This window comes from Strigops habroptila, chromosome 1 (assembly GCF_004027225.2).
Source record: "Strigops habroptila isolate Jane chromosome 1, bStrHab1.2.pri, whole genome shotgun sequence".
Classification (NCBI taxonomy): domain Eukaryota; kingdom Metazoa; phylum Chordata; class Aves; order Psittaciformes; family Psittacidae; genus Strigops; species Strigops habroptila.
The window spans coordinates 70687019-70710773 of NC_044277.2; the positions used below are offsets into that span (position 1 = coordinate 70687019).

General features: G+C 45.1%; 1 protein-coding gene across 2 annotated transcripts in view; it reads left to right on the top strand.

The window, feature by feature from the left end:
* The first annotated feature begins 240 nt into the window (after positions 1–240).
* The window catches only part of GRB10 (growth factor receptor bound protein 10), a 145760-nt gene continuing 122245 nt past the window's right edge, over positions 241–23755 (top strand). For both annotated transcript variants that reach the window (XM_030496536.1, XM_030496555.1), the window contains exon 1: positions 241–362. The gene's annotated coding sequence lies outside the window, so the exon portion shown is untranslated. The remainder of the gene's footprint in view (positions 363–23755) is intronic.

Genomic DNA, 23755 nt, shown 5'->3' on the forward strand with positions numbered 1-23755 from the left:
CCCCGCACCGGCCCCGCACCCGCAGCGCAGCGCAGCGCAGCGCAGCGCAGCGCCCCGCCGGCACTCCCGGCTGCCCCCTGCCCTCGCCGGGGCGGCGGCAGGGCGCGGGCCGGGGCTGCGGCTGCGTGCGGCGGGGGCGGGCGCGGGGCGGGAGCGGGGCGGGGCGCGGGGCGCCGCCGGGAGTCAGCTGGGCGCGAGCGCGGCGGCGGCGGGGCGCCGTTAGCACCGGGAGACGGCGGCGGCGGCAGCAGCAGCAGCAGCGGCAGCGGCGGCGGCGGCGGCGCGGGCGGGCAGAAGTTTTCTCCGCAGATCCCTCCCGCAGCGCCGGGTCGCCTTGCGGAGGCGCTGAGCGGCCCCGTCCGGTGTGTTTTCCGTTTTGGTTTGTTGTTATTCGCTTCTTTAATTGATTTAATTTCAGCATTTCATTATTTTTATTATTTATTTATTTATTGATTTTTCTCGTTACTTCTGAGGCGCGTGGCTCACAGCGTTTGCCCTCGCTCTCCCGTGCCCCTCCTCCCCGCCGCCCGGAGGACGCCCCCCCCGCCATATCCCTTCTCTCCCCTTCCCCATCCGCCCTCCCGGCCCCGCCGCCACCGCGCACGACCCTTCCCCCGACCCCCTGCTCCCGCACGAAACTTGGCGGGTGCGCGGCGCCCTGTGGGGGGGTGCCGGCCAGTCGGTCGGCCGCCCAGCAGGTAAGGAGCCGGAGGGCAGCGAGGGACGCGCTGAGGGGGGGGCGGCGGCGGCTGCCCCGAGGGAACAGCATCGGGGGGAGGCTGGGGTGGGGTGGGTGAGGGCTCGCCGGCTCCTCGGTGGCGGAGGCCGGTGGGAGGAGGAGGAGGAGAGCAAACTTCCTTTTCCTGGGGACGCCGGCGAGCCCCCCCCGCCTTCGCCGTGCCGTACCCGCCGGGAGCGCCCCCCGCACCTCCCGGCACCCGGCGAGCAGCCCCCGGGGCCGGACGGGGAGCGGGCGGCGGCTGGTCGCCGCGGGGCTCCGGGGAGCGGCTCTTTCCCACAGCGCGGGGCTTCCGCGCCGCGTTTTGTTTGCTCGCCCGCTTCGTGCCTCTCTCCAGCGGCGCCGGGAGCTGGGCTTTCCCGTCCCGCGCTGGGGGTGGGTAGACCTGGCCCGCCAAGTGCTGCCGGTGCTGCCCCAACTCCCCGCGCCCGTGTCCCCCCGTCCCCCGGGGTTCAGTGTTGGCGGGAGGGCAGTTTGCAGAACGCCACTCGGGAGTGCTGCCACCTTCCTGCTCGCCCGGCGTGCGGGTGCGTGCGGGCGCCGTGCCCGGGAGCCCCCCGGCAGCCCCGAGAGGGCGGTGAGGGCTGAGTGCCTCCTGCCTCTGCTCCCCGCCGGGGCGAGCCGCGCACGCACGGGTCTCTCATTGTATAACTGTGGTACTGCAAGCTGGGGCTGAAACTGTGGCATCTTTATGCGAACAGTTTGCAGTTAATTGGTTTGGCAGATGAACTCCGGCAAAATCCTCTTGCCCGCTTCTGCTGCTTAAGTGCCAGCGCACTCCCCCCCCTCCCTTCCCCCTTTTCCCCCTGCTTCCCTTTGAAGCGTCGCATAACTCTGTATTGCCAGCAGGATGGAAAGTGCTGATTCAGCAGCCCGGAGCCCCACTCCATCTGAAGTGGTGGTCTGCCTGAAATGTTCCCATTTGTTGAAATGGGAACATGTGTTGCTGGTATGTCAAAGCAGCATTGATCAGGTTTTCTGAAACAGCCCTGAAGAATGTGGTTTGCTTTCCCTTTGCTAAAGAAGAATGAATTAGGGGCTGTGGGGAAGCGAGAGGGGGATCGGAGGGACGTGGGTAGCTACTGCCTTAAGTTGTGCTTCTGAGGGACAGCTGAAATTGTGCTGCCTCATGAAGGTGCTGAGCAATTGCTTGTTTTAACAGAGATTTTGTAGGACATGTAGCAGTGATGCGTTAACACTCCAACTCGAGCTATTCCTGCGTCTAGAGACTAGTTGTACTTAAAGCTCTCGAAAAGGTGCAGAGAAGGGCAACAAGGCTAATCCTAGGATTAAAAGGAGTGAGTTATGAGGACAGGTTAAAAAAACCCACCACAAACACATGGAGATTAGAAAACCTGCATGGAAAAAAAAGGAAAAATGCTTGAAACTTTAAATAGGAGCTCTAGCTGTGCTTTGTGATCATTTTGGGGCTCGGGAAGGGTGCAGGGGTCAGCAGGATGCTCTCCCTGTGCAGTGTTATCCTTCCTGGAGGGCTTACCTCACTGTGCAGCAGGAGAGGGAGAGCTGTGCCCGAGCTGTATTCCTCTGGATATCTGTGTACGGTAATATGATAATATCAAGGATGTTTGGGTTTTCTTTCTCCAAATCCAAACTCTTTAAAATTCAGTACAATGTAGAGCAAACAGCGAAGCCTGGAGAGGAATGTTAGGTAGTCTTACTGCAAGCGGTAAGCTGACAGAACAGCAGACCCTGACGCTCGCCTCCAGTGATCATTTTACCGTGTTATACTCTGATTTATTTTTTTCACTTGGACTTTATTTGTTCTTAAAGTAGGTCGTGTTTGCCCTGGCCACATATTAAAGATCTTGTGGTACTTCCATGGTTTTCCTTGGTTTTGTTAATCAAAATATCCCCTCCCTTACCAGTGTGTGAGTTGGCTTTCATCCTCAGATACAGCCACACCTGGATTTCAGTAGCATGTTCCAGTGTTTTTTATTGGGTAGTCCAAAAGCACTGCCCAAATATGAAATGGATCTCTGCGTTTCAGTTCTGCTTAAGCATGTACTGTGCGCTCCATGAATAAAGCAAATATTTGCAGCCCTCTATCTTGTGAGCGCTTAAACAACTCCAGCAAGAATTGTCACAAAGGTTTTTGTAGGAATCTTTGGTTACGTTCTCGGCTGCGCTCGGGGTGTAAATGGGCGAAAAGTATCTGGATCTCTCTGGCGAAGGGATGCTTCCAAGGCGGGGAGTTCCCAGCTGGCAGAGGAAAGGCATAGCTGGGTCATGTGCTGCTTTTGCCAGCAGCGGGAGAGTGTTGCGCTGGGAGTTTGTTTTCTGACAGCACCGAACTAGCAGATGTCCCTCTAGACTGCGAGGCCCTGGCAGCTTCCCCGGGCGTGTGTGGCAGTGGCAGCAGGCTAGCCGGGGGGTCCCGGGTGGTGTCGCACCGGGTGGGACCATGCTGTCGCTCCTCTCCTCCCTTCTGCCGTGCCCCTCTGTGTGCCACCATGGAGGCTTGTGGTGATGGGGCTGAAGGAGGCCATGTTTCTAGGTAAAACTTTGGCTTAGACCAGCTGAGCTCTGTCTTGGTTAGTGTGTGCGCTGGGGAAGTGCACTCTGGTGCTTCGTCAGACACCTGGGAGCTGGGGGGGAGGGCAGGAATAGACAAAGGGGTGCCTTTTGATGACCAGTGGTACGTACTTCAGTGGTACTGAAATATTTGTTCAGGTGAAAATTTCACTGGTTGCAGCAAACACTGTTGTGCAAAAATCTTACCGGCTCCTGCTGGGCTTTTTACTCTAAACGTCTGTGTGAACTTCACTAGTGGGGTCAAGGGGAAAGCTTTTCTTCATTTTAAGCCAGCATTTCTGTCCAAAGTAAGCCTAAGGAAGCCTACTTTTCTTTGGATCTGTCTCAACTGTAAGGATATTGATGCCAGTTCACAGTGCAGTGTTCCTTGTGTGTGCCCCACCTGGCCCAGTGTTTTCACAAATGAGGAAGATAGCTCTTGAGACCTCTGCCTCTGTCAGGCTTGCATGGAACTTGCCAACTGGCTTGGCTGCAGTGTGATTGCATAAGCCTCGTTCTGTAGGAAAGGAGGCTAAGAAGTTAGGATTGTTTTTCTTGGAAACTGGACCTGCTCGTGGGCATGTCCCAAATATGCCAGTTGTGACTCTTCACCTAGGGAAATCTAGGAATGGAGATCCTTTTCCTTAAAGGTGAAACTCCACAATCTTTTTAGCAATTATGAGGAATGAAGTTGCTGAGGAATCCTTTTATAAGCACTGAACTTTACAGGTTTGCTATTCTTGCACTGCCTGCTGGTCAGGAGAGTGCTTTGCAGCCTAAGCTTGGATGTGGCAAAGGAGTCTTGTTTCCCATCACTTTTTCTCCCAAACTGGTGGTTGTTACGAAACATATCATCAAGTAAACAGATGTCTCCTCACTGACTTTTCTTTCTTTATACTTGTTGAGCTGTGCACTTCTGAACTAGTCCCATGCCAGGTCTTTCCTATTCTCATGCCATCTGTTGAATTGGATGATCTTTTTGGACAGCAGTTCTCCCACTAGCTCAATATGGCTCCTCTGTTGCATTGTGAATGCAAGAGGACTATCCAAGGAAGACAGATTCCACTGTGAGTGCAGCTTAAAAGAAAATTGTTGATCAGTATAGGGCATCCTGTCTACAAATGGACTGTTAATATCTTCAGTGATGAAATAACCAGAATAGCCTCACTTTATAAGATCTGATTGGATGTATTCTGCAATCACTTTGCTGGCATGCTTTATTCCCCCAGGTACTGTCTCTTCAGCAGACACCTGATGTGAGAGACAGACAGACAGATGCTACATTCTTTCATATGTTCATCTGAAAGTGGTGGTGTTTGTGGCAGTTTTTGGACTTACAATGAGCATAGGAGCACTGAAGACTGAAGGATTCCTGAAGTGAGTTGCCATCAGTGCCGAGTTATCCTGAAACTCTTAAGAGATCTTCCCATTCACATGTATTCATTGCCTGAATTTTTATCTTTGTCCTTGCTTTCCTAGGGTCTTTAAGTTGCAGGTGGATCAGTTCATGCAGAGCAAATGGACATGACTAGAAGACATTACAAGTTCAAGCCCTGCTTTAGAGTAGTGCCCTTGTGAACAGTTCTGTCTTTCCTGGTCTCATAACAGAAAACGACCAGTGATTTCTGTTTAATGGAGAGGAGCCAGTGCTGCCAGTGAACTAGAAAACTCGGAAGATACACACGAAAGCATGAGGTTTTGAGCACTGAGTGAGTCATTTTCTGTTAGGAGAAGGCAGCAGTGGCTATGTGGCTGCTTGGGTTTTTCTAGTCCAATGGCCCATAGCGGAAAGGACCAGAGACTTGGGTGTGGATTGAACAAAAGTATAGACAGGATGAATCACATGGATTCTTCAAAACCCAACATTAATGCTCATTTACAGGCCAAGAGAGCTTTTAATGAAACCTAATTGCATCCCAGTTAGTTAACCCATGGGGAAATGCAGATTTACCACTCCTGAACGGCTGCAGCAAAAGCTGGCCATCACTAAAGGTTGGTTGTTCTCAGTGAATGATCTTTTCAGCAGAGCAGACGACCTTCTCCAGCAGCATGGATAATACAGCATGTGACTAATACTGTAAATTAGTGTGAGGGACCTTTTCCTTCCTGAAGCCTTTCAGAAACCTTTGATAAGTCATTTTGGTAAGTTATTATATCTTTGATATCAAATAATAACTTTGGAGAGAGGCAAACGTAGTTCTCTCATGTATGGTTTAAAAATTACAGGTTATATCAAGTTTGTAGATTGCTAGACTAGATCTGGCATAATCTCGGCACATGGCATGAAAGCCTACCTTGCTGATACTGAGAAGGTGAAATGTGTCTCTTGGAGCTCTTTGCAGCTTTGAAGACTGCTAGCTTTGAGATTATGTTGGTTCAGGTATGATGGGGTTTTTTTGCTAGGCTTGTTTGCTAGAATAGTTTGACGACTTCTTGGAGAAAAAGGATCAGCAGTGAGAAATTTCTGTTTTACCACACAGAAACAGACTTTGCTTATTTGTCCCCAAAGTGTGAATCAGGGAGAAGGTGAGGGGAGTTGCAAGTCTTAATTACACTGCACAGTGTATTTCTGGAAAGAGCTTTGGGCTTTTGGTGATAGTCATGGTTCTTGGGTGCAGAGGTGATGAGTGCCCTAGATGAGCTTGCTGGGAACACCGCGATTGTCTCTTCTTGCAGACAGATACTGTAGAGTATCTGAGAAAGAAATGTGGTGTCCTATTTCTGTTATATTCTTTTGTTGGATTCCAGAGGAAGTCTGCAAGAGGTTTTCCCATTATCTTACCCCCCTGCTGCTAAGCTGTCATCCTTAGGCCAACAACAACAAGTTGAACAGCTATGTTGATCTTAATGCCCAACAGTTGCATTAATGATTACAATATTAACTATCAGACAGTTGTGTTGCTCCAGCAGTACTATTCAAACAATGTATTTCTTAGTGAGTCTGTTTCAGCTTTTTTGGAGGCCAAACCCGAGGAACATGGGCAAATTCCAAAAAGGCAGTTTTACACAGGCAGATCATGATGAATGGGGTAATTGTAAACACATGTTTGGTTAAACCGCTAGTAAACCAGCCTCTGATTCTTACCAGCCTCCATCAATGCCAGCTTCTACTAGCTCTCAACAGGACAAAAATAGGAAATGACTTTCCTGGCAGGCAAACCATAGAGGAAATGCCATGCCATCCTGTTGGAATAAGCCTATAGCCCAGTGGGAAGGAACTCGCCTGCGGAGCAGCGGTGGGGATTTCTGCGTTTGTTCACAAAAAAGCCTTCAGAGTGTGGTCCTTGCGTTCCCTTCACGCTTACTGCTGCAGAATTTGTGTCAACAGAAATCTGAGAAACCGAGTGGCTGCTCTGAAGCTGAGCCTGTGGTTGCTGAAGGCTGCAGATGAGTAAGGGTGGATAATGCTCCATGACACCAGTATCATTCTTCCATTATGCATCCCCAGTGAGAAAAATAAATAAGCAGGGAGAATCTCTACGTCCATAGACTCTTCATGGTGGAGATTAGCACTTGATGAACACTTGGAAGCTTCTTTTAATGCCTGGGATCTAAACTCTGCCTTTCTGATGACTTGATCAAGTGGCTGCATCACTGTCCTAACTCATGTTGTTGGTTTGTAGCATAGCCTCAGTTTTCAGAAGTTGTTTTATCCTTTTCTTTTCTTCTTTTTTTTTTTAGCTTTATTTCTAGGTCATCTTCAAGTGCTAATTTTGTTTTTTAAACCGTAGGGAAGGGAATCCTTGAAATGTCACCCAAATCTCTTTCACTGCAGATGCTCCTGTTACAGAACAGTTTGACCCTAAAACATACTCCTGGTCAGGAAGTTGCAACCAGACTCTCTGTCTGTGTGTGCTTCATATGTTTGTAGAGTGCTTCGGATATCAAACCTAACTGGCAGCAAAGATTTGGATCCTTTTTGAAAGGACAAACTGTTCGAAAACTTTACCAGATCTTGATTTTAATGGAGGATGGTAGGACAAGATAGCGGTATATTAGGTTAGGATTAGAGCAGACGTTTTAAGAGCTGAAATAAAAATGGGAAAGTGTGGGGGTTTGGTTTTTTTGTTTGGTTGGTTGGTTTTTGGGGTTTTTTTCCCCTTTTTTCCCTTGCTGCCCCCCACCCCTTCTTCTTTCTTTTCCATGATGTTCATCTCTGTCAGACTACTAGGTACAGACTCAGATAGGAGAATGTTCCCTCTCCTTACACGGGAGTTAGGAGAGGGGGTGAGAAGGACTGGGGGAAGGTAAAATCTGTAGGTTGGTCTTGCTCGGTATACTGTTAAAGCTCTGAGAATCCTTGGAAAGGAATGAGGAGCTTTTATTATACCACAGCACGAGTGTGGAATTAAACTTCAAGGAGCTGGAAAAGCTAAAAATTCAGAAGCTTGTGATATTTTTGTGTTGTGCCAAAGCCCCTCTTAAAAGGCCTGCTTTCCCTTCTGGCTCAAATGTATTAAAAGTCCATTTAGGAGAATGTTAGGGAGAAATATGTATTGCAAGGCCATTGATTCTTCCTGAATTAATGTCTTGTGGGTGATCATTCTTCATTCTAATAGCTGCTTGTGCTGACATCACCCGAGATGTCAGGGGATTATGTCAGAATTCAAGCCGTGATATTTTGCAGAACAATGGCTCAAGTGCTGGCAGATGCTTTCTCCGTGGGTCAGGTTGCTTTTCTTTTTCCTGTCCAGCTCTAACTGTGATGTTCCAGTTACTGTACGTGGTCACAGCAAGGAATGTAGTAAACAATTTCCGAGAGAATTATATCTGTGCAGCACAATTGTGAGGACAAAGTACTACTTGCCACTAGCTGCCACTAGCTCTTATGCTAGAGGCAGATTTGCCATCAGCATCCATACCCTAGACAGAATGCATGCATTTTTAAGATTTTATAAAAAAGCTCACCAGCTTTAACTGTAAGTTTTCTTTTGTGTTGTGATGAAATATTTCATTCCAGGAATCCTGAAGTCCAGAAAGTTGAGGCTAAAATTGTTTGGGTTTTGTGGTAGCATTTTTTTTTTTTTTTTTTTTAGTTTGGATGGTGGTTTGGTTGGTTGGTTTTCCTCCCTGGCTGCTGGGCACCTAACTTTAGTTTCTGTTTTTAAATGATGCTTCTAATGAAAGCCCTTGTGGTGGTTTAACCCAGCAGGCAGCTAAACACCACACAGCCATTAGCCCCAGTGGGATGGGGGAGAGAATGGGAAAAAGGTAAAACTTGTGGGTTGAGATAAAGACGGTTTAATAGGACAGGGAAGGAAGGAAGAATAACTTGGCATAGTGGAGGGTGTCTGTGGCAGGGGCTTTGGAACTCGATGGTCTTCAAGGTTGCTTCCAGCCCAAACCATTCTGTGATTCTACAATAAAAAAATGTGCAGAACAAGTGATGCACAATGTGGTTGTTCACCACCCGCTGACAGATGCCCAGTCACTCCCAGAACAGTGGGATGCTGCCCCTTTCCCCTCGTTTTGTTGTTCAGCATGACATCAAATGGTGTGGAATATCCCTCTGGTCAGATGGGGTTGGCTGTTCTGGGTGTGTCCCCTCTCAGCTTCTTGTGCACCCCAGCCTCCCTGCTGGCAGGGCAGTATGAGAAGCTGAAATGTCCTTGATCAGAGTAAGCCCTGCTCAGCAACAACTAGAACATCCGTGTGTTATCAACAGCATTGTCAGGCTGAAGCCAAAACACAGCACTGCACCAGCCACTAGGAAGAAAACTGACTGTAGCCCAGCTGAAATCAGGACAGCCCTGTAAGGGGGAAGCACTCAAAATAGCCCCTATTATTATGCTCTAGAAATGATCCAAATAGTGTCACAGATCATACATGATATTCATGAACTGACAGCTTTTGATATTCTTTACTGGTAGGTTATTAGAATATTACCCATAGTCATTACATTTAACATCTGAAACGTTTCAGAAGAGGCATTGTTGGTTTGTTGGTTTTGGTTTTTTTTTCCTGGAAAGGCTTCAGGAGAACTGAGCAAGGAGGCTATGAGATGAGCCGTAGGAGTGCAGAGCAAATGCTATTTGGGTTGCTGGCATCTCTGATGTGTGCTCAGGCTTGTTTTGCATTCAGCATGCATTTTTTGTTATAGACCTGATGCTAAAAAGGTCAGGAAAAATCTGTGGACTTCCTTGCTGGCAAAGGTGGATTACATTGTGAACACATGGGAAGTCAGAGGAGTATTACAAAGAATGTTGCAGCTGATGCTGTGCATGACAGTATGAGTTTAGATGTGTGATGACACTTGCAACACCTGGTTGAGCTGTTGTTGGGTAACCTCCGTCCCCAGTGTCCTTTGAAAAACAGTACTGCTGATACAGCTTTTGGTAGGAAAATGGCATTGCAAGATGTCTTGCTAGTCTTCGCTAATTCTGGTAAATGTATAATTTGTCCTGGTTTACTTGCAAATGGTTCAGCTCTTCTTCCCAGGAACAGAAGTTCTCAAAGATGTTTAGAAAATGGACAGATTTGGGAAGTGAAGTGAATGGAGGAGTCTTGTGCTATAACAGCCTGATTTTTAGTTTTGCTTGTATTCATGTCTGAGAACTTCTTGGGCCCTTCATGTCCAACAGTCCAACTCTTCTTTACAGGGTTTGTTCCCCAGGGGTGTTTAATTTAAAATTCAGATGAGCTAAGGTGACATTTTTTGTAGGTGATGTGCCGTATCCTATCAGGTCAATTTGGTATCAGTTGGTAGAGTTTCAGGGAGACAGCCAGTATGCAGCCATCAGTGATACAAGCAAATTTTCTCCCTTTATAGAGTGCTGAAATACAAATTTCTGTTGTGAAAGATCTGGAATGTGAAGAGGTGAAGAAGCTTTTTCCCTGCAAAAGAGGCAAGTCTTCATTTATCAGAAGATGTGGGCCTTGCTAAGAGCTCACTGCTACCAAAAGATGTCATTTTTGTCAGAGTATTTGGGTCTCTTGCCTCAGGTGATCTTGGTCATTCACTACACATGTTCATGGCTGATTCTCTAAAGCTGGCTCTAGAAGGCTGTCCTGTGTACTTATTTCTTTTTCTGGGATTGGCTTCTTCTGGGTTAGAGGATGGGATCAGCTCTTGGAAGCATGCCGTTGGATGGCTTCAGGGTAAGGTGAGCTGCCCTTCCAGGGAAAGGAGGATGAAGAAATGGGAGAGGGAAGAATGGGTCCCCTTTTCTTTTGGTGGTAGCAAAGTTCTGGGCCAGCTTGGCCAGAGAAGTGTACTGATTTTTCTGAAGAACCAACATAGGGTTTTCCCCTATGAATTCCAACAGCGTTATGGAGCTACACAAACAAACAAGCTAGAGACTAGACCTGGCTTTGTATGTGCAAGGTTTACCTGTTGAAAGTAATTTTCTAAAAGGGGGGTGGAGGCTAGGGGCGTAGGGTTAGGGAAAAGAACTTGTGTTAACCTTGTGTTTGATCTGTGTACTGTCCTGAAATGTGTATCTGAGTGACGGTGTCTTTATTTGTGTCTGTTTTTAAAGGAAATGGACATGTGTTGTTAGGTTGTTTCCTTCAAATGAATACGAAATGTGTCAGTGCTAGGTGGGGTTTTTTATTGAGCAACTCAACTGTAACAAAAATGTTAGTATTGCTTTTGTACATTTAAGGAAGATAAAAATAGCACCTTTGCAGTTTCAGAAGATTATGTAAGGTATGTGTAGCTGTATCTTATTATACGATCATCGTAAACCAGAGCAACTGAGGAAGTCACTGGTATTAAATCCATCATTATTCCTATTATGAGAAATATCAAGCGTAATAGCTATTCATATGCATGACAGTGCTATAAGGAGTACTAGCGATTTGGTTGACTTGCCCTGAAATGCTGCGGTAAAACATACTTGTCTCAGGCCAGTTACTGGCTGAAATGTTTTGTCCTGGAATGTTCCCAGTCTCACAGTCCCAGACCTGCCTGTGAGCTGGTTCAGCTGCTCCACTCTAACCAAGCTGGGTTTCTATAGCCAAAGTCAAATAAAGGCATTAGAGGTGACTGCTCTTGTGTCTAGTAGGTCTTGGTGGTTGTAGGGCAGATCTTGCCCATAAATTCCTGTGAGTCTTGAGGGGCTTCCTTGGATAGAGCTGCAAATTTTGCAGCCTTGCTAAACCTAGTATGATTTAGCCTGGAAAAAACTCAAAATAGCCAAACAACCCCCAAAAACTCAACCCTCCACCCTGCAAACTGGAACCCAAAATAAATTCTTTGGTAATTTCAGTAATTATTCTTCCTTGTGGTAAATCATGGGATGTGGAATGTAAGTGTGGAATCATTTTTGGGGCAAGGTGATATGTCACGGCTTTCCTTCGTTTTATCAAACAAGGCTTGGGCAGACATGTTCTTGGGTTTGGGTTCTGGATTGTACAGCAGTGACTGGCGTTTCTCTTTGGAAACATTTCTGGTTGGCTTTTTCTATAATTCTAACACAAAAATGGTTGAGCTAATTGACTAGCTCAGTCTTTCTGGCTGGGTGCTAATTCCATTATATGTGAATTTTTGGATGGGCTGAGGAAGAGATCTTTTTTGAGCCTTCATTAAAGGGACCTGCCTCTGTCTAAAAACAGTTTCTGTCTTTTTGCGAAGTCATTTGGAGAGTAACAAAACACATTAAATGTTCTCCTTATACCCTGTGTTTTACTCTGAGCACTCTATACCAGCTGCTGAACAAAGTTCAGGTTTTATAATAAATGCTACTCAAAATGCTTCAGTTGTTTTGCGTAGCTGTGTTATGGTTTGGTGCTATTGAGATGAAGGAACTAATGAATGAGAAGTAATTTTATGGGCACACTAACATGGTTTCATAGAAATACCAAGTTTCTTCCTCTTCTCTGGATACCTGGTGAACTTGTGTGCCTAACTTCAGCCATGTTGTATCTGTACTGACTTGGGCAGTGATTCATCCAGCCAGAGAAGCATCCATGAGACTACTTATTTTTATTTCATTTAACTTTAAGTGTGTGGGGACTGAAGCTTTCTTCTGTGCGCAACCGCGGCTTGTCTAAAGTCAATGTTTGAGAATGATCTGCGTTCAAGCTGTGTGGTCAGAGTGAATTTTTGCCTAAACCTATGGTTGAGCCATAAATCACTGCACTGTGTGGGCAATGGTGCTTTCATCCAGTAGCTGGGCTTAATTCACCTCTTCCTGCCAATATCCTCTAATTCTGCAATTGTAACTCTGTGAAGCCAAGCAAGGAAGTGTGTGCTTTGTGTGAGGAGCTTGCAAACTCTTCTAAATCCTGGCTTGCTGTGGGAAAAGACTGGAGGTTCCCAAAGCGGCTTTCTCTGCTCTCTGTCTTGTGGCCAGGGCCACCTCCCTACAGCTTGCTCATCAGCAGTATCACTTTCTGCACAGGACAGCAGCCATGTGCCCATGCTGTCTCCCGCCCCAGCAACCCAAGTACCCAATTTCCCTCTTGGGGGGGGGGAGAGGTGACAACTGCCAGAAGTCCCCAGCAGTGACTGTGTACAGGGAGCTGGAGTTGGTGGTGAGCACTAGTGTTGCAAAGTGGAAGAGGAAGCATCTTGAGAAGGTATGCCATGAGGAAAGATGATATTGCAGTAAGACCAGTTTGCCACATGTGCTTTGTACTGTCTTAATGTGCTGTACTGACACTGTGAGTTAAAGCAGGGTTTTGTGGTAGAGACTGTGTTTATGGAACAGTTTCTGGAATATTTTACGGATGTTGAAGATTTGCTCATGAAGGATCTTTGAGCATTGATGTAGTTCAGCGATATGCTGGCGTTTGATATAGACCTTACAATTGATCCATAGATTAAGCTCACTATTTCTGGCATGGGAAGATGAGGGAAAAGGTGGAAGGAAGAATGTATTGCATCTCATGGGCAGGGTGACAAATGTCCTTCTGCAGCTCAGGATTAGGAGATCATTAGCATTGTTTCAATTGAAATATATTAGTTTAGTGTACTCTGACTGTATTTAACTGTGTTATACAGACCCTTTATGGTGTCTGAGAGGGGTTATCTCCCCCACAGCTCAATGTGTACCACATCCAACACTTCATTGGTACCCTTGGAACCTCACTATGAAGCTTTTCAGCAATATGACGTATGCAGGGCTGGTTTGTGTCGGAGCATGCAGTGGGAGCCATAGTCCCAGGCTGGGCTGGGGGACCATTTGTCTCTGTGGTAGCGTGGAAGCTTTGCAGGGCTGTGGCCATGTGCAGAGCTAAGGGGCTCAGAGGAGAGAGCTTCAGATTATGTCTTCCTGCAGTCTTCTGGGATCCTTCTAAAAGTACTGCTGTAATGGGGTAACTTGTGTTGCCTGACACCCTACCAATGTCAAATGAGGTCCCTGGAAAACCAATGGACTGAAGGAATAGTCATTAAAAGTGACTTTCACCTGAGATGCTGCCTCTGAAATCCATTAGCAGTTTAAAATTAACCAGATGCTCCAGGTAGCTTAAATGAATCTTAATGACTTTCTGCCACTTTTATTGGGGGAGTCTTTTTACAACCTTGTTGCCGTAGTGCAGCCTGGATTGCAAGATGTTGGGTTGTTTGGGTTTTTTTTTTTTTTTTTGGATCAACGAAGATGGTTTTGCAGCATGGCTGTAATCTCCATAAAGAGTGTCTGATCAATGAAGAAATAACAGGATTTGTGTATACCAAAGCAGAGCAGCCTAAAGCAGCTATATCCTAAAACTGACCTAACCTATAAAGCTTTGAATTACGATGTCATTTTCCACAAGGGTGCACTGCAAAGTCTCCCTACCCTTCTGCATCATGTAAGAAAGGACTGAGCCATCCCATTGTTAGGGAGGAAAAACTGAGTACAGACTAAAGACCTAAAATTTAGCTAAGAATGTAAATTTACCCTGGATTTTGGGTTTAGATGAACACCAACTAAACTTTTTTGTGACACTTGCTGTAAAAGAAAGATTAGAAACCATTCCAATCTGGTTCTGAGGATTTGATTGACATTTTTTAAGTGACCACTCTGCTCATATGGGTGTTTTGCAGCAGTGGGAGGGGAGGGAAGAGGAAAAGCTATTTTAGATGAGAGAGCTTGGGAGACACATGCAGAGAACCTAGAAGAGAAGGCACAAAGAAGGGCAGTATTGGCGCAACTCTCAACTTTTAATTAACTTGACTTTTTTTTTTTCTTCCCCTCCCAATGCACCTACTTCTCGTCAGTGCAAGAGGAGAAGGAATCAAATTGATTTCTGTACTCATGTAGGTATTTCTAGTGTGATGGACAGAAAAGGCAGAGCAGGCTGCCCCCTTCCTATCCCTCAGGTGAAGATGATGTGATGGCTTGAGGAGTGTCTTAGCTCAGAGCATGGCTGGATCACAGCTCTGAAAATGATTACTGATACGATTATCTTTTCAGAGCAATGGTAGCACTTTCCTGGAGCTGCTGCTGGGCATCTGGGCATGTTGGGCATTTCTCCCCCTCTACTTTGCTCTTGTGAGAGCCCAGCTGGAGTACTGCATTCATCCCTGGAGACCTCAGTACAGGAAAGATATGGACCTGTTGGAGAGGGTCCAGAGAAGGGCCACAAAAGTGATCAGAGGGATGGAGCACCTCTCCTATGAGGAAAGGCTTGGGCTTGTTCAAGTTGGGCTTCTTCAGCCTGGAGAAGAGAAGGCTGTGGGGAGCAGCCTTCCGGTACCTAGAGGGGGCCTACAGGGAGACTGGAGAGGGACTTTTTACAAGGGCAGGTAGTGAGAGGACAAGGGGTAATGGCTTTAAACTGACAGGGTAAGATTTAGATTAGATATAAGGAAGAACTTTACTGTGAGGGTGGTGAGGCACTGGAATGGGTTGCCCAGAGCAGCTGTGGCTGCCCCATCCCTGGCAGTGTTCAAGGCCAGGCTGGATGGGGTAGTCTGGTCTAGTGGAAGGTGTCCCTGCCCATGGTAGGGGGTTGGAACTAGGTGATTTTTAAGGTCCCTTCCAACCCAAACCATTCTATGATTCTGTTATCTGATTGGGAAGTGCCTGCTGTTTCTGGGGGCTCTGTTTTGCCTATGTGATGGCTCTATTGCTCTGTATTTGCTTCCATGTCCCAGCTTGTGGAAATTAAATTCTCAGAGATGATGATTGCTTCTTCAAAGGTGGAGGAAGTGTTAAGAAGAAAAAAAATATTGTGAGAGAACGAGTGTTTATACCTCATTGCTTAGTAAACATCCCACTTGTGATACAGGTAGCTAATTTATGTCTAAAACTTGGCCTGGCTTCAGCCCTGCTCTAAACCACAAGTGTCACTTTTGAGTAGATGTTTATTTGCCATGTCCTGTGGTCTGTCCCCATTCGGAAAGCCGGGAATTCCAGGGTTTACCACATGGTGAGGCACCTGAGCAAAAGTGCTTCTGAACATGAATGGTGGCATGTCTGAGCTTCATGAAATGACAATGCCTGACCAGCTACCTTGACTTAAAATGTCTACACCTGTTGATTTTATTAAAAATAAAAAAACCCCTCCATTATAATTTCCCAGCCGTGTCACTCTGTAGGAATGACTAGTGCTTTGCCTTTGCGGACTGTCAGCTTTGTTCTCCAAGATCTCAGTATCTGCAGTTGTAAAGATGCAAAGCGGGGAGTGGACAGTCATTCCTGATAGGGAGGGAAGGGCATTGGTGCTAATCCCGTAAATCCACAGCGGGCCCCTCCCATGCGTAGAAACCTGATCTTAACTCTTAGATCCTCCTTGCTGTTGCTGTGATATTTATATATAATTCCCACTTCTTAAAACAAGAGGGGGTTAGATCTAGTCAGATTTAAGGAAAACTGCATGAACTAGCCTCATAAATATTTATCCTTGCATCAGCATCTTACTATGGGATACTCAAGACGGCGAATGACTGTCATCTTGACACTGTATGATATAAAGCAAATGCAAAGCCTCCGTTAAGCCTCTGTGGCATGCTTAAGTATCTTCCAGTTGCATGGTTAAAGGCTAAAGTAAGTCTTCTGCCCAGGAGTAGAGGGATTTGGGAGCTTTGTGAATCCCCAGCTACTTTCATTGATGCAAATGATGGAGACCAAACTGTGGTGTTTGGGAAGGGGAACTGGAGAGGGAAAATGGGCTGAATAAGATGGTAATGATTGCAGTTGTGTCTAATCAGAGTTTGTTTCCTGTAAAAACTTCCAGAGGTTTTACATAGTGAGAACAAATGCAAATGCACTTTGGAATATGCTGGTGAGTACAGCTCAATGCTTGCAATCCATGAGCTAAAAATTGAAGGGCTTGAGGTTTGGTTTTGGGTGTTCCCCCCAAAAACTCCAGAGATGCTCACTACTGAGTAAGCATTAATGCCGAGCTTGCAGAATGATAGGGTTGCGCCTCACAGTACTGACTTAATTGTGCTGGGGTAACCATGTGTAGATGATTCTCCTTCATGCTTTTCTGGAAGAAATTTCTTTACTCCTTGTACCTTTCAAGAACCTGACAGCCAGTGAAACTTTAAGATTTTGATCTATAACTCATAGATTTTGGCTAAGTATAAAAAAACCCATTCAAGGTATTAGAGTCAAACTGGTGTTTCTGCTATTCATCCTTCAGGGTGAGACTGGAGAGCAAAATTCCTAGTGCTGCTCTCCATGGGGTGCCTCTCTGTTGTCAGGTTCTGGTTTGTTTGTAGTGTTAGGACATAGTTGGATCCTTGTATCGACAGAGGCAAGTACATGGGTTAGACTTTAAAAAAAGATACTCTAACACGTAAGGTTTGTAGTGGATTGGTTTTTTTGGTTTGGTGTGTTTTTGTTTGTTTTTTTATTATAAGACATTTTGTCTCTGAAGGTTGTAGTTGGCATGCAGCTCACTGGTGTTCTCACTTTGAGTAATGTCCTTGTAAGAAAGAGAGGAGACAATGCATCTGTGTTAAACTTATTTTTTTTTCTTGTAGCACAGTCCTAGGTCTGGAAAGGAGAGCTTAGAGAGGTCAGCTAGTCAATGAAAAGCTGAAGCATAGCTGTGTTTTTGATGGCAGTTTGGTGACAAGTGGTGAGGAGGCTCTGCATACTCCTCAGACAGTCTTGTCTGTTGACTCACTGTTTTTTTTTCCTTTTAGCAATTCTGACTTGGTGTCTTTCCTCTTTCTCCAGTGCCCTCACACCACACCCTCCCTGCCACTCCACCCAGTAATGTTTTCCTAAATCTTCTTTGTTGCTTTTCAAACCTTTCTGTTTCTTCTTCTGAAAGTTGGGGGCATGGAGAACACTCTTCTCTCTTTCTTTGCCCCAGGCTTTCATATATTTGAAAAGATACCATCATGACCCTCGTTTTCTCTTCTTCTGGCTGAGCTCCAGTTCATTTTGTTTTTTCTTTTTTCCTCCCAGATGTCATGTTTTTCTAAGTCTGTGGTGTTCCTGTTGCTTTTGCTTGGATATTTTCCAGTTGATCTCTGAAATTTGCTGGAGACTGGGTACAGCATTGTGCTGGAAGCTTTATCAGTCACAAGTAGAACAGAACTGTTGCTTCACGATTTTCACATATGTTCCTCTATACATTCCTATATGGCATTTGCCTCTTTCTCAACAAAGAATTTTCCAGTTTTTAAAACTTGCTTTTAATTCAGTCTTCCAGCAAGCTGGCAGCTTTAAGTTAGTAGCTTCCCCAAGTTTAATGAGTGTCATTTTGCTCCTTCATTATCTAGATCATTAGTATTAGAATAGTGTGGGACCAGGGCAGATCTCTGCAGAGGTTATTCAGTATGTCAGCCTATTATGTGAGTCTTCCCATTTTTCCAGCTCTGAGCAAATGATAAGTCAGTGCAGTTATTCAGTCACTTTCAAATCTGCCGTAAGATGACTGATTGCATTGATAATGGTATGACAAAGTTTTCTTAACTTTTCATAAGAATGTGGTTTGAATCTTTTGACATGGGTTTTTTTTTTTTTTTTTTTTTTTGTGCTAATGTCAAGATTCAGTGTCTACTCCTGCTATGTTCCCGTGATATATTATTCTGCTGTAGTGTGAAGCTCAATTGGTTTGACTGGCTTATCCATTAACAGTCAGGTTTTGTTGAGTTCATTCTTTTATGTTCGGTGCTAGCAGATGGGTTTAATGGGAATCCACGTGCAAATAAGCAACAGCTATCATTCTTCAGGTTGTTCTTTCCACTCCTTTCCCCTCCCACATCTTTAGGTTATCGCTGTGTGCCATTCTTCAGCCCCTGTTACCTTGTCAATCTGCTATGAACTCTCAAAAATAACTGCTCATGGTTTGAAGTCGTAAGAAAACTCCATACTGTTCAACATGTTTATAACTGAATTTCATGAAAACCAGCTAATTTGGTAGAAAGTTGATTAATCTAACTTTTATTTATTCAATCTATTTTATTATTTTTTCCCCCTCTCCTCTGTCCTGTCATCACTAGTATTGGGTTTTGTTGCTTGTTTGTGTGTGTTGTTTGTTGTTGTTTTGGCCTTGTTACTTGTAGCTTGAGAAGGTGATGAGTGGACTGACCTTTCCCTTAATCATTATTTTATTGCTGTGGAATTACAGAATGAGGGTTTGATACTTTTGATGTCTCTTGCTTCACCTTCACTTATTTTGGTATTGCTGTAGTTGTCTTCAGGCTATTGCTCTTTTAGTGAGGTGTAGATGGATGGACTTTGCTTGACCTCTTTAGCTGGTGAGGGAGAAGAACTAACTGTTGCTTGCTTTTGGCCATGTATAGAGAACAGCACAACTTAAATGTCTTGGGTCTGAGGGTCAACTGGAAGCCAGTTGAAAACTGGAGGTGAGAGAACAGTCACTGTCATAAAGCTCTCTTCAAATACAGTGGCAAGTTCTTTCATCCAGAATCAACCCATTGAAATAGTTCATGGGCAAATGCCAAAAGGTTGAATCTTCACCTTGGCTAGTTTTGTCAAATTTGGGTTTGAGAGGATCATTTAGTTGGTGCTCAGCCATAATTCAGAAGCCATGTAAGTATGGTGCTCCTGCTGCTGTCTGAGCCTAGAATAGTTTAAAAATAGAAACTACTGAAATATACTGAACCCAAAATGGCTAGATAATCTCTTGATAAACTAGAGGGTTTGTTTTCTGTCACCACCAGGTCTAGAAGCTTGTTGGGTAAGGGGATGTTAAGAGAGTGGAGATGGTGAACGATGCTAATACTGTTCACAAAATAAGAAGCCTCTGAAAAGGAACGTACAATTTCAAGAACAGATTGTCTACCGGTAATAGAGACTAACAAATTTTTGTTGGCTGGCAGCTGTCTTTCAGGTTAGGATCCTGTCTTTGAAGCTCTTTCATAGACTTGACTTCCTTTCTGCAAAGTACATGGTGAAAGGGCAGAATAAATTCCTCATGGGGACTTGTTCTTCCTGGTCTAACAAAAATGAATTTACAATGAAAGCACAAGGTAAGTGGCATTAAGCTCATGGAGGCAGGTAGGCTTTGTTGGAGGAGCTTGTGGCTATTTCAGATTTTGTTCTCTCTATTCTCCAGAATTAGCACGCTGCAGGACGGTTGTCACCCCTTTGATGGAAGGTGGGAAGACTGACTTGGAAACACACACAAGTCTTGCTTTCATCATCTCGCTTCTTCTGCAGAAGCAGCATATTGTTTGTGAGACAGAGCTTACATAATCCTCCTTCTGTGTGTGTGTAAACATATTTAACACAGGCCTTTTGTTTCTTGACTAATTTAAATTTATCCATAGTGTACATGCAGTGTGGAAGGGGACGGAAAAGGGGTGAATTAGCAAGAGGCATTTCTGGGGCACTAGAGGAGAGGAGAAATCAGAACTTGTATGGACCCATAATAAGCAAAATAGAACTGAAATAATCCCATTCTTATCTTCTGTCCGTGCTCTACCCTACTAAGAGTAAACTGACTGTCTCTAATCAGTGGTATCACAGCCCTCACTCCTTGCTTGCTGGGTTGATTCTCCTGTTGCACAGTAGCTGGTAGAGAGGCTTTAAATGCAGAATTATCATATAAGCTTGTGCCATTTTTGGCCAGCTGTTAATGTTTAAAGTCTTTAAAGTCACCCACTAAAGACAACCCAGAAGAACAGAAGTCAGCCTGGATATGTGGCGTGTGTGTTCTTGTTTAGTATCAGAATTCCTGGTATGGCCAGGGACACATGCCAGCTTTGGCAGTACAGGGCACAGTTCAGATACTTAAGTACTATACTAAAAATAACGGGACTATTTTAGACTGGGACCCAATTAGGGAGGGAATAACTTGTTGCTCTGCAATCAGTAATGTGAAGTAGCAGGCGGGCTTCAATGTGTAAGTAAACTCGGCTGTTTTGCTTGCAGAGTTGCCAGTTTTGATGCTGCTTCCTCACTATGTTCCTTAGATGCTTTTCCAGAGGTTAAAAAGAAAATAAAATTCTCCTCTTAAGGCAGACTTTGTGTGCTCTAGTTCAGATTTTGATATTACAGTGTTTAATAGCATTACAGCTCCTAATCCTCCAGCAGTGGCTTGGGGAATTCCTAGAAGGCAGGGAGCTGGAGGTGAGGAGCCACACAGTGCCTTCACCATTGCAGTAAGCAAGCTTCGCCATGCCCTGCAGAAGGGCAGCAAGGGTGAATCTGGGCAGCCAAGCAGCAGAGGGTCTGGTTTGAAGATGGTCACTTTTCTCCTGGTTTGCTTATTGGGGGTGGAGGAGAAGGGAGCATGGTTCCTGAAATATGCTGCTGCTGTTTGCTCTCCTATGTCAAGAAGTATGGTGAAAATAACTTGCACATTTAAGTGCCTGAAACAAAGCATTACTTTACACTTCAGTAGCTTCTCTCTGGTTTTATTTTTGGTGATGCTGCTTCCTGCCACCTTCTTACTAGATCGCTCAAGATTTCAGTGAAGTGAGTTAGAAGACTGAATTTTTCCATGCGCAGGGTGTGTGGGGTGGTGGGGAAGGAGCAAACATGCTCCAGCATCCGAATCTTCTGGAGGGCTTTCAAGTGTTTGCCTGCATTTGGTCGCAATTCTGTGCTGCTCATTCAAGCAGGGTTGTGGATAAGGGAACACTTTATGGACACTTACGCAAATGCTGCGTTGGGTAGACTTGTGCTGATGCTGAAGATGAAAGCAAAATGCACCTAAACCTTCTATTTTTATAGACGTCTTTCTAGCATGCTATTTTGAGAACATGAAAAAGCCAGAATCTTTTTGGTGTTGTGACTCTCATGCTATTTTGAAAGTAGCTTTTTGTTTTATTCAAAATAAGAAGCTGATAAAAGGCGTCCAAGGCCTTGTTCAGCTGTGGTCTCTTAACAGCTTTTGTTACAGTGTTGGGCTTATGTTGGGATTTTGGGAGGACTTCATCAGATTTGTGCAGGAAGCGTCATGTTCTTTAAAGTCTTATGTTTTGACTTGTTCTTGTCCTAGCCTGAAATGCAAAGGAAGAGACTTCCTAGATGCCCATTATGAAGACAGCACCTTTTGTATGCACCACTGAAATGTATCGCATCTTAGATGTAGTAAATTCACATGGAAATAGTGGGAGAGGCACCCTGGCGAAGGGCATCATGTTTTGTGTTGTAGAGAGCCAGCATTTAGGCGTGTGCTTGTCAACTCGCAAGCTACATGTATTCTACCTTCTGCATACTGCAGCAGCCTGTGGGATTTGCTGTTAAAAGTAAATGTTACATGGAGGATGCCTAGCAACTGTAGTTTTTAAGTCTGTGCCAAATTGTTAAAGGTGCAAATCTGTTAAATCAATGCAGTGTTTTGTGGAGGATGCAGCGTGGCGGTGCTGAGGTTCTGCTTCTGGACCTCTGTGGTGTGGCTGTCCCTTCAGCTCTCCTTCACCACTCCTGTTAGGTTAATGTCAAGCACCCACAATTCACAGCCAGGAATATTAATTTTTTGAAAATAGTAATGAATTATGTTAATTTGAATTGTGAGCTTAGTTCATGCAAAAGGGCTGCATTTAGTGAGCCCTGGCTGAGGGGTGAGTAGCCCTCTGTCCTCCTGTCTCTGGTGGGGGACATGACCTGGAGCAGAGGGACCTGGGGCTAGCAGCTGGGAATAACCATGTCTTGAATGCAGAGCTCGTGGCTCAGAAACCCGCCTTCTGCCACTGCCTGGGGCCTGCTGGGTGACCTCAAAATCCTTTCTGGCTGTCCTGGTTTCTCCGTTTGAAATCAGAGTTGGTACAGGGCTCCTTTCATGGGAATAAGGGCGATAACCTGCTTCAGAGGGAGCATAGTTTTGGCTCTTCCTCTCTCAATAAGCATAGCTGTGGTGGATCAGACCACAAGTTAACCAAGAACAGCTTGTGTGTCTCTGGGCCGTTGGTATCAGTTGCTTAAGCAGAAAGCCTGCAAGTTTTCCTCTACTTTTTGGCCCTTCTGCTTCATGGTGAGCTGTGCCGCAGTTCTCTGGAGTGTGCATCTCCATTACTATAGTCACTATCCATTGATAAGCTTTCTCCAGTGCTTAATCTGGATTATTATTTTAATACATTGATAGATCAAATCACCCCATGGACATGATTTCCATGTTTCCTATCCACTTCAGATCTTTTACCTACCCCTTTCTTTTGAGAGGGTCATTCTCTGGACGCTTAATGTGTGTCCTCCGTAACTGACTAGATGTCTGTCCTCTTCTGCCCCAGCTGTCTCTGTTTTCCATGCTGAATGAGCCAGGTCTGTTAGTTTCTGCTTTAGGAATTCCTCTTATCTGTACTCTTTCTAATTCTATTTTACCCTTGGTGTCATAACAGCCCACAGATTTCAAGGAGTGGGTGTGCCCTGGGTTTAATGACTTGTCATGATTCTGCTTTGCTTGCAGCAGTTCCTTAATTCTTAATACTATATTTCCTTGTGAGGTAGCGTCTGCTTCCCCTACACTTCCCCCCCCCCGCCCAAAAAAAAAAAAAAGGTACTTTCAAACAGGACTTCAGGCTCCTGATGCTTATTCAGCAGTACACACAGACAGGGTTATTTTTGGTTTTGCACATTGGCTTGAGTTTGTGGAAATAAAATCAGCATTGCCTTTTTGGTTGCCTATTTGCTTATGATCATGGGATTGTTCCATTGTGCTTTGTGTGAAGCTCCAGCTCTTCATGAACACGTTATACCGCCAGCAAACTTCATGTCACCTGCCTGTTTGTCGTGTTTCAGATGTTACAGATGTACTGTAGTGGCCATTCTTTTCAATATTTCTTGAGACTCCTTGTATGGAAAAAATGCTTTGTATTTTCCTACCTTTAATTCTTATCCTTCAACTGGGTGTTAAGGGGGGAGCCACTCCTGCAACCTACAGCAGCTCAGGTTTTTTTAAGAGTCTCTAGTTAGGGATAATATCCAAATGTCTTTGTCCATATAGTATCATAAACCTTGGGTAGGTTTGAGTCATAACTTCTGCAAAAGCTGTACTCACTCTTCCTCATGCCATCTTATTTATTATTCATGTCTATGTTATCTAAATAGTTCTTTTTGTAAAGAAGTTGCTTTTTCAGTTCCTTGGATTTACCTTGAACTCACTTCTGCAAACTGATCTAACTTACTATCCATCTTTCATGCTATGTCCAAATCAATTTATGTGTGACAGGGTATATACAGC